Raw genomic sequence first — 13,842 nt, 5'->3', positions numbered from 1 at the left:
ACGACACGTCTCCATTCGTCCCTCCATTCACGCCTGTCGCGACACCACTGGAGGCGGGCTGCACGATGTTGGGGCGTGAGCGGAAGATGGCCTAACGGTGTGCGGGACCGTAGCCCAGCTTCATGGAGACGGTTGCGAATGGTCCTCGCCGATACCCCAGGAGCAACAGTGTCCCTAATTTGCTGGGAAGTGGCGGTGCGGTCCCCTACGGCACTGCGTAGGATCCTACAGTCTTGGCGTGCATCCGTTCATCGCTGCGGTCCGGTCCCAGGTCGACGGGCACGAGCACCTTCCGCCGACCACTGGCGACAACATCGATGTACTGTGGAGACCTCACGCCCCACGTGTTGAACAATTCGGCGGTACGTCCACCCAGCCTCCCGCATGCCCACTATATGCCCTCGCTCAAAGTCCGTCAACTGCACATACGGTTCACGTCCACGCTGTCGCGGCATGCTACCAGTGTTAAAGACTGCGATGGAGCTCCGTATGCCACGGCAAACTGGCTGACACTGACGGTGGCGGTGCACAAATGCTGCGCAGCTAGCGCCATACGACGGCCAACACCGCGGTTCCTGGTGTGTCCGCTGTGCCGTGCATGTGATCATTGCTTGTACAGCCCTCTTGCAGTGTCCGGAGCAAGTATGGTGGGTCTGACACACCGGTGTCAATGTGTTCTTTTTTCCATTTCCAGGAGTGTAGTTAGGATTGGTAGCGGTCATCCAAGTAATTCAGTGAGGAACCATGTAGCAGATTTATAGTTGACTTAAAATGAGGATAAGTAGTTACTGTTGATATAGAGTATGAGATGTCAAAGAATCAATAGGTCAGAAATCAGCTTAGTGTCAGTAGATTGCGAAAATATTAGTTCCAGAAGTAATAAAATGAGAACTAGCTCAGAAAGCTAATGTTTGTAAAATGTGATGGGATGATAGTTGGTCAAACAAGAGTTTGTGTAATCTTACCGAGTTGTTTTATGCTGCATGAAAAGGTCAAGCAATTGTAAGAGAATTGAAGTAATGTATCAGCTTGTAAGTAGATATAAAGAAACAAATACAGGAGGAGATAGTTGTTCGAATAAATGATGTGAAATATTATGTACAGAGAGACTAAGGAGTCTGGAGTAGTATTTTTATGCAGTTATTGCAGTGAATATGGAGGATTGATGTAGGTTCAAGATATATATTTATTTGCAGTTGAAGTTGCTGTGAATTTCAGGGAGTTATGTGTAATGAAGTGTATTGAGTATGAGGTGTTTGAACTATTGAAGTATGTCATTTAGCACATGAGCAACATCAGTTTGCAAATTACTTGTAGGTATACATGTCGATCTAAAGTGTGCTGATAAAACAGAAAGTGTAACTCATGAGTAATGATTAATTCATGTATCCAATTAGCTATCAGAGTCAATTATGGTTGTGCTTTGTTCAAGCTTTAGAAGCAGAATTCTGGCACTGTGTAATGAATAATAAATATCCATATAGCAGATTTGAATTAATGTCAATATAATAGGAAATATTGTACCTCTCATCTAAGCTTTAGTGATGACAATTCACATATGGCAGTAATGTTTGGCAAAATGAAATGGTCAGTAATTTAAAATTTTTCATTGGGTGACCACATTAGTTATGGCGATGCAAATAGTTACGTAAGACATATTTAGTGGTATAATGGAGCATTTAATATTATTGAATCTGTAGTGGTATAACGAATTGTAAAATAATTGCATAAGTCAAGGTGTAAATGCTATATTTTGTTTTGATATTCAATTTTGCTTGTGTTAAAGACTCAAATGAATAAGTTGTGAATTTCTTCCTTAAGTTTGATGTGTGTTGCCCAAGTGAGTTATAAGTTAGAGTGATAGTAGTATGGACAGCAGGAACCCCGTTAAAGAGGATGGCATACCAAAGGTGTAGCTAGCATTCAACCAGTTTGTTTTCTTGTCTTTGCTTTAGTTAGTTATAAGAGATTAACCAGTAACAAATATGTAGTTAATGGCCAAGACAGACCTTTGAAAATGAAAATTTTTGGTAATTGAATGTAAGACAAAGTTTTCTAAAAATATTTAACATGCTATGTTAATTAAGATATATTGATGGAGTATAATGTTTCTGTAGGGGCAGTTTGCTACCGGAGTCAATGGAGTATTATTTGTGATACGATGTAATTTGCAGTGTTTGAACCAGAACTTAAATGTTGCTCATTTTCATTTATATGCTATGTGATAATTTTTCCTATTATTCTTTTTCCCCTGTGGCTACAAAGATGGTTTTTAGGGCGTGGATGTAAGGGATCCGTGATCCCACGAACATTGATGCTAGTATCTGATGCCCAGGTTGATAGTGGACAGGAGTCGATTGTCAAGCGCTACAGTAGGCAGTGAGACTAGTGTCGAGTGCGGAGTACTAGTGGAGAATATCGAGTGAGATGTGGTGCTGGAAAGACGGCAAGATTGGTGGTCGAGTAAAATTCACCGGAGTATGACGAGTGAGCACGTCCCCCTGATCGTCATGGGGTTGACCCACACTAATACCGATTCGCGAGTCATATGAAACAGAAAGTGACAAGTGCCGAATTACGTGTTTCGCGTCAACCGCGTCGGCCAGCAACAACCATGGATTGCAGTGTTGTGAAAGTTAAACATCAGCATTGCGTGTGACAAAGTACTGAAAATCAACAACCAATAAAAAGATATAATTGTGATTAGATGTGTAAGGCGAAGGTAGTAACTGCCTCAGCATTTGTGTGTTAGTAGGAAATATACATATCAATTTGTACATCGCAACCTTTGTGGTCCTTAATAATAGACAAACTTTCTATCATTTCCACTATTCAATCGCAGAACAGCCGCACTCGGTTGAAATACCCCCGAAACCAACAGAAAAACCGATAGAATTTCTTCCATTAAGCACACGGTCATATAATCGTGTTAATTAACTGATTGGCGGCTTCGGTAAATTACACAGAATCCAAGAAGGAATTTTAATCCAGGGTGTTTCAATCTCCATTGAGGAGGGGGTTATGTTAGTGGAGGTAGACCAAGTGTACAATCCTACACCACATGGTGGATACTCTGGGTCCAGCCATCTTGATTGACATCACGGTCGCCATCCAGGATGACGTCACGGTGGCGATCTCTGGTGGCGACGATATGAACTTAGTCAGTTGGAGTCCAGACTCAGTGGCGCATGCACTTGTTTGAAACTGGCTAAATAATAAAGACAAGTACATTTTTCCCACCATTTTAATAGATGTGACGCATTATCATGTTGGAATTTGAACTTCGGCCATTTCCTGGGGGAGGGCTGGTTGGGTTAGTGGAGGTAGCCCAAGTGAACTTCTTCCCGCCAATATCCGCCATCTTGGATGACATCATCGTGGCGCTCTCAGGTGGCAACGACATCATCTATACCAGTTGTGCTCTAGAGCTTGTGGCGAACACACATGCTTTAAAGTGGTTAAATAATAAAGAGAAGTTCCTTTTTCCCGCCATTTTTCTTGATGTGACGCATTATCCTGCTGGTATTTGAATTTCGTGCCAATTTTTTTTTTTTCTGGAGGGTTAGGTTAGTGGAGGTAGCCAAATTGACCAATCTTCCTGCCAAAATTCAAACTTGCCGCCAAAATCCACCATCTTGGATGATGTCATGCGCTGTTGCCAAGTCTACAGGCCACCATCTTGGATGACGTCATGGCCGCCATCTTCGATACACCTGGAACAATGGAAAATGTGGCCACAGCAGCCTTGGTTCTCTACTGCCCTGATACGTTTGGACACGAATCTTGACAGGTGACACTTACATAAGCTTCCTGTCTGATCACCTTCATCCATTCGTGTCCATTGTACATTCCAACAGACTTGGGCAATTCCAGAAGGACAATACGACACCCCACGCGTCCAGAATTGCTACAGAGTGGCTCCAGGAACACTCTTCTGAGTTTAAACACTTCCACTCGTCACAACACTCCCCAGACATGAACATTATTGAGCATAAGTGAGATTCCTTGCAACATGCTGCTCAGAAGAAGTCTCCACCCCTTCGTACTCCTGCGGATTTATGTACAGCCCTGCAGGATTCATAGTGTCAGTTACCTCCAGCACTACTTCAGACATTAGTCGAGTCCATGCCACGTCGTGTTGTGGCACTTCTGCGTGCTCGCGGGGCCCCACATGAAATTTCTTTGGTTCTTCAGTGTATATAACATTCAAATGTTTAGTGTTGTAGTTAGTTATACTTACAGATCGTTCACCTTCCTACATGTAGACATACATTGTGTAATGGGTATAACTGCAGATATTTGTACTGGTGACTGAGCACAGTGTACTAAACAATATTATATCAGTACTTGCGCCATTTGCAGACTAATAATTATGGCTATTAGTGCTCATACGTTTTAGATGATTTATTATTTGCTAGTACAAATGGCACAAGCAACACATTGAAAGTGTACTTTTCTATGGGCAGCACATCAGGTATTGAAGGGTGGATGCATAGAGGCAAAATGAAAGTCTATAGTGACAGGAGTAGTCCATTTTTACGTACAATTACGACGGTGAAGTACACAAGATATATAAAAAAACTGAAAAAAGTATATATGGTTGCTAAAACCTTAAGTGCCTATACAATTTAAGTTAATCTTATTAAACTTTATTTTGTGTCTCAAAAATCTTTAATTTTTGTGTCAGAAAAATCTGATAACAAAAAAATTGTTCAAATGCCTCTGAGCACTATGGGACTCAACATCTTAGGTCATAAGTCCCATAGAATTTAGAACTACTTAAACCTAACTAACCTAAGGACATCACACACACCCATGTCCGAGGCAGGATTCGAACCTGCGACTGTAGCAGTCCCGCGGTTCCGGACTGCAGCGCCAGAAATCTGATAACAAACAGATGTAATATGCATACAGGAGAGACGTCTTTCGTTATTCAGGAATGAGACCAGATATTATAGATAAACCGTAGAGTATTAACAAAATGCACACAGCAGTATAATGTTCACTGACGAAAGAAAGACAATGAAGCAATCGCCTGTTCTCTGTTGACCACACAGGGGCAGAAACGAAAGTAGGAGAAGAATTGTGAAAGCATCACGGAGTTTTTGAGCATCGAGGAACAGTGCGTGTTGTCTCCAGACGGACTTGGATTTAGAGCAAAACATCTTTCCAACCCTGATTCCTTGGCCACCAAGTTGTCTTGGCGCGGAATACGACGACCACGGTGAGGTACAGCTATCTGTCCTCAGCAGGGAGCAGCCTCAACGACACCAACATTTAATCCGTAAGCAGTGTAAGTTGTGTGTGGAATATATGTACAAAGAGACATAACCAACGAAATGTTTGACAGAACACAAAATATAAACGTTTTCCTTGTGATTACAAGTGTGTGAAAGGAAAAGCCAACAGCCAATGCACAGAAGATGTGTATGTGAGTATGCAGTGATTCTGTATACCTGCTTCAATATTGCCTATATGTGAAAGGGAAGTCCATGGTGTAAGCTGTTCTGAATCAGCAGCTTCAATGTCCAAACGCCACCTCTATTAACCCTTTAGCGAGAGGTAGACGCGAGTGCATATTTCGTCCAAGCTATCCCTTTCCATGATGTTAGACCTGGCGCACGGCTCAGCTACAGAAATAGGTGTTCCTCCTGCGGCAGTGCGTGTCTGCGGCCAATCACGCACTGAAGACAGTTGACAGTGATCAAGGAACAGCGACAGGTCATACATAAAGCACGCCAGTGGCGAGACGCAATCAATACCTCCACTGCACGATTAACAACGGTGAAGTCATTGATGACAGTGCCATTACAGCAGAGTTATCAAACACATTTTCCGAAACTAATTCACCAAAGAAGACGAAGTAAATATTTCTGAATTCCGATAAAGAACGACTGCCTAGATGAGAAACATAGAAGTAGAGACATCCACGGTGTAGCAAAGCAGGTTAAATCACTTAATAAAGGCAAGGCTTCCGGTCCAGATTGTACCCCACTCAGGTTCCTTTCCGATTACGCTGATGCTGTAGCTCCATATTTAGGAATTATATACAACTGACTGCTCACAGAAAGTTCCGTACCTAAATTCTGGAAAATTGCTCAAGTCACACCAATGCCCAAAAATGGAAGTAGGAATAATCCGCTGAATTCCAGACCCACATCAATAACGTCGATTTGCAGTAGGGGAACATATACTGTGTTCGAACATTATGAATTACCTCGAAGAAAACGATTCATTGACACATAGACATCACGGATGCAGAAAACATCGTTGTTGTAAAACACAACTACCTCTTTATACTCATCAAGTGATGAGTGCTATCGACAGGGGATGTCAAACTGACTCCATATTTTTAGATTTCCAGAAGACTTTCGACACCGTTCCTCACATGCGTCTTCTGACCAAACTGCATGAATATGGAAAATCGCCTCAGTTGTGCGACTGGCTTCGTGATTTCCTCTCAGAAACATCGCAGTCCGTAGTAATAGACGGAAGGTCATCGAGTAAAACAGAAGCAATATCCTGCGTTCCCCAAGGAAGTGTTACAGGCCATCTGTTGTTGCCGAGCGGGGTAGCCGCGCGGACTGGGGCGTCTTGTCACGCTCCCTGTGACTCCCCCCGTCGGAGGTTCGAGTTCTCCATCGGGCATGGGTCTGTGTGTCGTCCTTAGCGTAAGTTAGTTTATGTTAGATTAAACAGCGTGTAAGCTTAGGGACGGAAGGTCATCGAGTAAAACAGAAGCAATATCCTGCGTTCCCCAAGGAAGTGTTACAGGCCATCTGTTGTTGCCGAGCGGGGTAGCCGCGCGGACTGGGGCGTCTTGTCACGCTCCCTGTGACTCCCCCCGTCGGAGGTTCGAGTCCTCCATCGGGCATGGGTCTGTGTGTCGTCCTTAGCGTAAGTTAGTTTATGTTAGATTAAACAGCGTGTAAGCTTAGGGACGGATGACCTCAGCAGTTGGGTCCCATAAGACCTTACCACAAATTACCAAATTTTTCCCTCCGTTGTTCATGAACAATATTAACGACATAGGAGACAATCTGAGTAGCTCTCTCAGATTGGTTGCTAATGATGCTGTTATTTACCGTCTTGTTAAGTCATCAGATGACCAAAATGAACAGCAAAATGATTTAGATAAGATATCTGTATGTTGCGAAAAGTGGCAATTGAAGCTGAATAAAGAAAAGAGTGAAGTTATTCACATGAGTGCAAAAGAAATCCAAAGAAATTTTGATTACGCGATAAGTCACACTTAATATTAAGGCTGTAAGTCCAACTAAATACTTGGGGATTACAAATTAGAAATAACCTAAATTGGAACGATCACATTGATAATTTTTTGCTTAGAGCAAACCAAAGACTGCAGTTCATTGGCAGAACGCTTAAAAGCTGCAACAACTTTACTAAAGAGACTAATTACACCAGGCATGTCCGTCCTATTCTGGAGTATTGCTGTGTGGGGTGCGATCCCCATCGGTAGGGACTGATGGACGACATAACAGTACTGCGCTCGTTTTTCATTCATAATTGACTCTTGTCTTCCAAAGCTGAAAAAAATGTATTTGTCTAAGGTGAAAGACGTAAGAGCAATACACTGGCGTATGTTTACGATTATTTGGTTTATTAAGGAAAGGCAAGCCTACGTTTCTAGCATTTGTAGAGAAAGCTTCTGACAATGTTCATTGGAATACTCTCTTTCAAATTCTGAAGGCGACAGGGGTCAAATACAGCGAGTAAATGGCTATTTACAATTTGTACAGAAACCAGATGGCAGTTATAAGAGTCGAGGTGCATGAAAGGCAAACAGTGGTTGAGAATGAAGTGAGACATGGTTGTAGCCCATCCCCAACGTCATTCAGTCTATTTACTGAGCAAGCAGTAAAGAAAACAAAAGAAAAGTTCAGAGTAGGAATTTAAATCCGAAGAAGAAATAAAAGCTTTGATGTTTGCCAATGAATTCTCTCAGAGAGAGCATAGGACCTGGAAGAGCAGTCGAATGGAACGGACAGTGTCTTCAAAGGAGGATAAAAGATGAACTTAAACAAAAGCGAAACGATGATAATGGGAAGTAGTCGAATTAAATCAGGTGAGGCTGAGGGGATTATATTAGCAAACGAGGCACTTAAAATAGTAGACGACTTTTGCTATTTGGGGAGCAAATTAACTGATGATGGTGGAAGTAGAGAGGATGTAAAATGTAGACTGGCAATGACAAGGAAAGCGTTTCAAAAGAAGAGAAATTTGTTAACGTCGAGTATAGTTTTAAATGTCAGGAAGTCGTTTCTGAAAGGATTTTTATGAAGTGTAGCTGTGTATGGATGTGAAACATGTATGATAAATAGTTTATACAAGAAGAGAATAGAATCTTTCGAAACGTGGTGCTACAGAAGGATGCTGAAGATTAAATGGGTATACCTCGTAACTAATCTGGAGGTACTGAATAGAATTGGGGAGAAGAGAAATTTGTGGCACAAATTGATTAGAAGAAGGGATCTGTTCGTCTGCCTTTTTTTGAGGCATCAAGGTATCACCGGTTCAGTATTGGAGAGCAGCGTGGAGGGAGACCAAGATATGAATACATTAAGTAGATAGCCGTAGGTACTTTGAGATGAAGGAGCTTACATAGGATAGATCAGCATCAAACCAGTCTCTGAACTGAAGACCACAGCAACAACAACAACATTTTTACGATAGACATCAGGAAGGAAAGTTATTCATACAGGGTGACAATGCGAGATTGAAATTTTCACACTGCAGCAGAGTGTGCGCTGATACGAAACTTCCTGGCATATTAAAAGAGTGTGCCGGACCGAGACAAGAGCTAAAGACCTTTGCCTTTTGTGGGCAAGTGCTCTACCATCTGAGCTACCCAAGCAGAACTCACGTCCCCTCCTATGGGCTTCAGTTCTACCAGTACCTCGACTCATACCTTCCAAACTTCACATAAGCTCTTCTGCGAATCTTGCAAGGCTAGCACTCCAAAAAAGAAAGGATATTGCGGTGATATAGCTTAGGCACAGCCTGGGGTATGTTTGCAGACTGAAATTTTCACTCTGCAGCAGAGTGTACGCTGATATGAAACTTCCTGGCAGGAGTGCTAGTGAAGTTTGGAAGGTAGGAGACGAGGTACTGGCAGAACTGAAGCCAGAGGACGGGACGTGAGTCGTGGTTGGTTAGCCCAGTCGACAGAGCAGTTGCCCGCGAAAGGCAAAGGTCCTGAGTTCGAGTCTCGATCCGGCACACAGTTTTAATCTGCCAGGAAGTTTGAGGGTGACAATTATTGACCTACATGAAATGAAATCTTCATAGCTTCCTTCATAGCTTTCCTTTATGACGTTCAAATTGCACCGTTGGCTGCGGGGGATGATGGGAATTAGTTTGCGTATGCACGTGCGCCTGGTTGTTGTCGGCTATGTGCACGAGAAAACGTCACGGTACAGCGTACCTGAACATATACCACTTGTGAAGGCCTACTACACGAGCAATAACAGCCCAAATACGGCTGAAAGGAAGTGGTGCGACCGAGATCAAGATGAAGACAACCGGTCCGTGTGTGCTAAATATCAAGAATAAGATTTGCAAGATTGAGAGAACGGGTAGCTTTCGTGCTGACAGTGTTCGCAATATCGGTGGACCAAAACGGATGGAAACGCCTGAAAACATCAAGATCACAAGCGCTGTGTTTCAAACCAGCCCCAGGAAATCTATCAGACGCGCTGCACAACAGCTGGGAATCAACTGGGAGGCACTGCGACTTATAGTTGTTGAAGACCTGCATCTTTTCCCATATAAAATTCAAACTCCTCAGCCATTAAGCACGAGGGCCATGGAACAGCAGTTTTGTTTCGCCTACACTCTTGTCTCCAGAACTGACGAACAGGACTTTGATGTGAATATGGTTTCATTTCGCCCCTAAGCCCACATTTATTTGGATAGGTTTGTCAATAAGCGAAATTGGCGCATTTGGTGGACTGAGACTGCGCATTCGGTGATCGAGAAGTCTCTTCACCCTCAACGAGTGACTGTGTGGTGTGCAGTCTCCAGTCACGGAATAATCACTGCAATATTCTTTTGGTGACTACCGAACGGTACATAAAGGTTTTGGAAGATGATATCATCACGATTATCCAAAGTTACCCTCATTTCGATAAGATGTGATTCATGCAAGATAGTGCTCGACCCCTTCGAAGCAGGGAAGTGTTTGATGTACTGGAGGAGCATTCTGGGGACCGCATTCTCGCTCTGGTGTACCCAGGAGGCACAGGCATGGGCCTCGATTGGCCTCCATGTTCTCTGGATCTGAATACATCTTCTTTCGGTGGGGCTATATTAAGGCTAAAGTGTACAGCAATAGCCCAGAGACTGTTGCTGAGCTGAAAACAGACATTCAGGAGGTCATCGCCAGCATCGATTTTCCGACACTTCAGCGGGTCACGCAGAATTTCGCTATTCATCTGCGCCACCTCATCGCCAATGACGGCAGGCACATCGAAGATGTCATAACCTTAATCCGAATATATGTAGTGACGTTTACATTTTGAATAAATTGTAACACGCCGAACTTTGTAACTAATTAATATATTTTTTTTCTTCTTTATATACAGTCAGCCAGAAAAATGTATGCACACCATAAGAAACGAAAACTATTACTTATGTGTTTATTTTACAACTAATAATTCATCACATATGTTTTACAACTTTCAGCTTAGCATAGGGTTACTTTAAGTGTTAAAATGTTTACAGTCGGCGGCTATACACATAGCAGAATGACGAGCGGTCGTTAAAATTCTCTAAGCACTATGGTACTTAACATCTGATGGCATTACTCCCTTGGACTTACAACTACTTAAACCTAACTAACCTAAGGACACCCCACACATCCATGCCGGAGGCAGGATTCGAAACTGCGACTGTAGCATGAGCGCGATTCCGGACTGAAGCGCCTAGAACCGCTCGGCCATAGCTTCCGGCTCGTCGCAACTATGTCAGTCACTGATACAGTGTAGATCGCTGCACATGTCGCTGTAATCTCCTGGCGAATTTCCTCCAGCGTGCGAAGTTCCTCCAGTTCCCCACAAGTAAAAGTCCGTAGGTGTTAGATCTGGCGACCGTGGAGGGAACTCAATGGGTCTTCTTCATCCAGTCCAATGCCCCAGCCGTGGAACACGATGGGAATTAGAATGCCCATCGAACACCTCATGTTGTTGTCTGCCACTTTTATTTGTATGTATTCGTTAGTAAGTGAAATTGGCACAGTTGGGGGCTGAGAGTCAGTATTTGACGATCGAGATGTCACTTCACCCTCAATGGGAGACTGTGTGGTGTGCAATGTCCACCAATGGATTATCCAAATTCACCCTGGAGGTGCAATTTTGGGACCATTCTGGTTCTGATGCACACAGAGGCCACTAGCATGGGCCTAGATTGTATTCTCTTTCAGATAAAACAGCTTTGCCATCCATACCTGCTCTATTCTCCTGTATTACTACATGTAACACTTCTCCCCCTTCCTAAGAATAGATTAAAGATAATTGTTTATAGTACACCACCCAGCCGGACTCGTTTGTGAACATGCGTAGAACCTGTGTAGAGTGCACTCCAATGGAAGTCTTCTCTTTTATTATACAGCTTCCACATAACATATCACTCTCTATGCATATTCCTACTCTCTCCTGTACCTCAAACTTTATTTGGCCATTTTACATCATGAGACGTTTCCTGTATACCTACCAAAGCTATGTATTTACAATTTCAAATCAAGTTTAATGATATTACTGCTTCCTGGATTCTTCGTTTTTTTCCGAATCCTAACTGACTTTCTGATAATCCTGTGTCAACTGTTCGAAGACAGTGGAAGCTTTTATTTGATAAGGCATTCACAACTAAGCTAACACTTCGGTAATTTTCGTATTTTAGGACATTCCTCCATTAAGGGCAAATATCGTATAATGTTTTTCTAGAATCTGAGGGCAAATTCCCCTGTTTCTATATGTTACGCTAGCGAGTATTTAACAGATTTCTAATTCCAATTCCTCCACGTTCGACAGTCAGCTAGAATGTTGTCTTTCCCAGGGTTTTTTTGTTTCTCGGATTTTCAGAGCTAGCTGATAGAAAATAAGAGCAATAAATAACAGTAATTTAAAATGTCATTTAAAGGATCAACCTGATCGTCTAACGTAGTAACTGGAACTTTTACTATTTTCAGCGCTAATAACAGCTTGTAATGAAGAACTTACACCAACAAAGGTCAGTTATCGGTACCATCTGCAACAATTTGGTAGGGTGTCATCAATTATCAAATGATGGAAAAAATGTGTGTTGAAAATATGGCATATTCTCTATGACTGGCCCTGACATATCCCCCTACAGTAATGGCTCCCAACCTTTCTGAGACCATTATCCCAGAGTGCAAACAGACACTAGCTAGAGCTCCACCTCCCCCACCCCACCCACCCTACCCACCCAAACACACACACTAAGTCATCATCTTTAGCAATTAACTAAACTCCACTAAGAAGAATATTTCCTTTGAAAATTTTTATTTTGAAAGTGATGAAAGATAAATGATACTTAGCTTTTGTAGACGTTTTATTAAACCTCAGACTAATGTGTCAATTATACAATTGGTACTTCTGATTTGTAATGATGTAGCCTTTCTCATTGCGTCTAAGACTACTCAAAAATGGAATTTAACTAACTGTCTGCAGTAAAGTTATGCACTTGTTACAAAACTTGTTTCCTCTACACCACTTCTCTCTCTATTGACACTTGCGTCACCCTCACCCTGCACCTTTACTTAAAATCAATCAAGTGAAAATTCGTGCACTCTACTTACTGTTTCTGAATCACTTGATTGCTGGACTCCTTACTTCTGCAGTATCAGAAATCGAACGATTTTAACTTGCCAACGCTTTGTGTCTGACTAGGTGCCACAAATAATAATAAAAATAAAGTACTGTACACGTCTTACACTACAATAGAAGCCACTACATAGTAAGTGTTGAGTTTGAGTTTAATATTTTTTCATTTATTATTATGAACTGAGTGATGACGAAATTTCTGGTCATTTACTAGAAATTTTTATGAGATATTGAAGCATATGTGATCTATATGTCTCGATTTCTCCATCATGGTACAAAGTGAAAACTATTGTGTGCAGCAGGAGGATTATGTGTGAAAGATGAAGTTCATACATTCGTTTGACAAGCTGTAGCATGCACCACATTGTGTCATTCATTACTTCTATTATTTGAAATTAAAAATTAATTAATGTTAACTTATGTAATAACTATTACATTGTTGTGAAATAGTAATGATAAACATGATCTTTTGGAAATAATTTAGTATTGTGAGCGAAACACAGTTGGACACAGTTGTTTGCACCCCACATAAAATTTAATTTTATCCACTGGGGGAGGGGGCCGTTATGGCACTACCCTACAAAATATTGGGTGTTGTCATGTTGGAATATGTGAGAAGTTGCCATCAAGCTATGCCCGCCACCTCTATATCATGTTTCTAGAAAGTCATTCCAGACTGTGACAGCAGATAGTTGATCCCCTGTATCAGTTCCTGGAGAGAAACATGCTGGGCTAGCGGTTAAGGGCAGAGGGATACAGATTTCAGACATAAAATATCATTGTTTTCTTAAATAAGTGCAGAAATTGGGACTGTGTGTTGAATAAAATATGCTCTTAGTTTTGTGCTAGATCTCCATTTTGATACTTTGAGCAAGTAATTGTACAAAGAGACAAACGATAGGAGGCCTGTATTCATTCCGTGGCATTTTTACAATCAAATAGGGAAGTTTTAAGTGGAGATGTAATAGATTTTCAAAAGTAT

At 42.0% G+C, this 13,842-nt stretch overlaps 1 long non-coding RNA gene across 1 annotated transcript in view; it reads left to right on the top strand.

The window, feature by feature from the left end:
* The window catches only part of LOC124720281, a 75,934-nt gene that overhangs the window by 61,729 nt on the left and 363 nt on the right, over positions 1–13,842 (top strand). The gene's annotated exons all lie outside the window — the stretch shown is intronic.

The sequence above is a fragment of the Schistocerca piceifrons genome, chromosome 11 (assembly GCF_021461385.2).
Source record: "Schistocerca piceifrons isolate TAMUIC-IGC-003096 chromosome 11, iqSchPice1.1, whole genome shotgun sequence".
NCBI classification, from domain to species: domain Eukaryota; kingdom Metazoa; phylum Arthropoda; class Insecta; order Orthoptera; family Acrididae; genus Schistocerca; species Schistocerca piceifrons.
The sequence above is the reverse complement of the archived record's forward strand: the minus strand, read 5'-3'. Positions and strand labels throughout refer to the sequence as shown.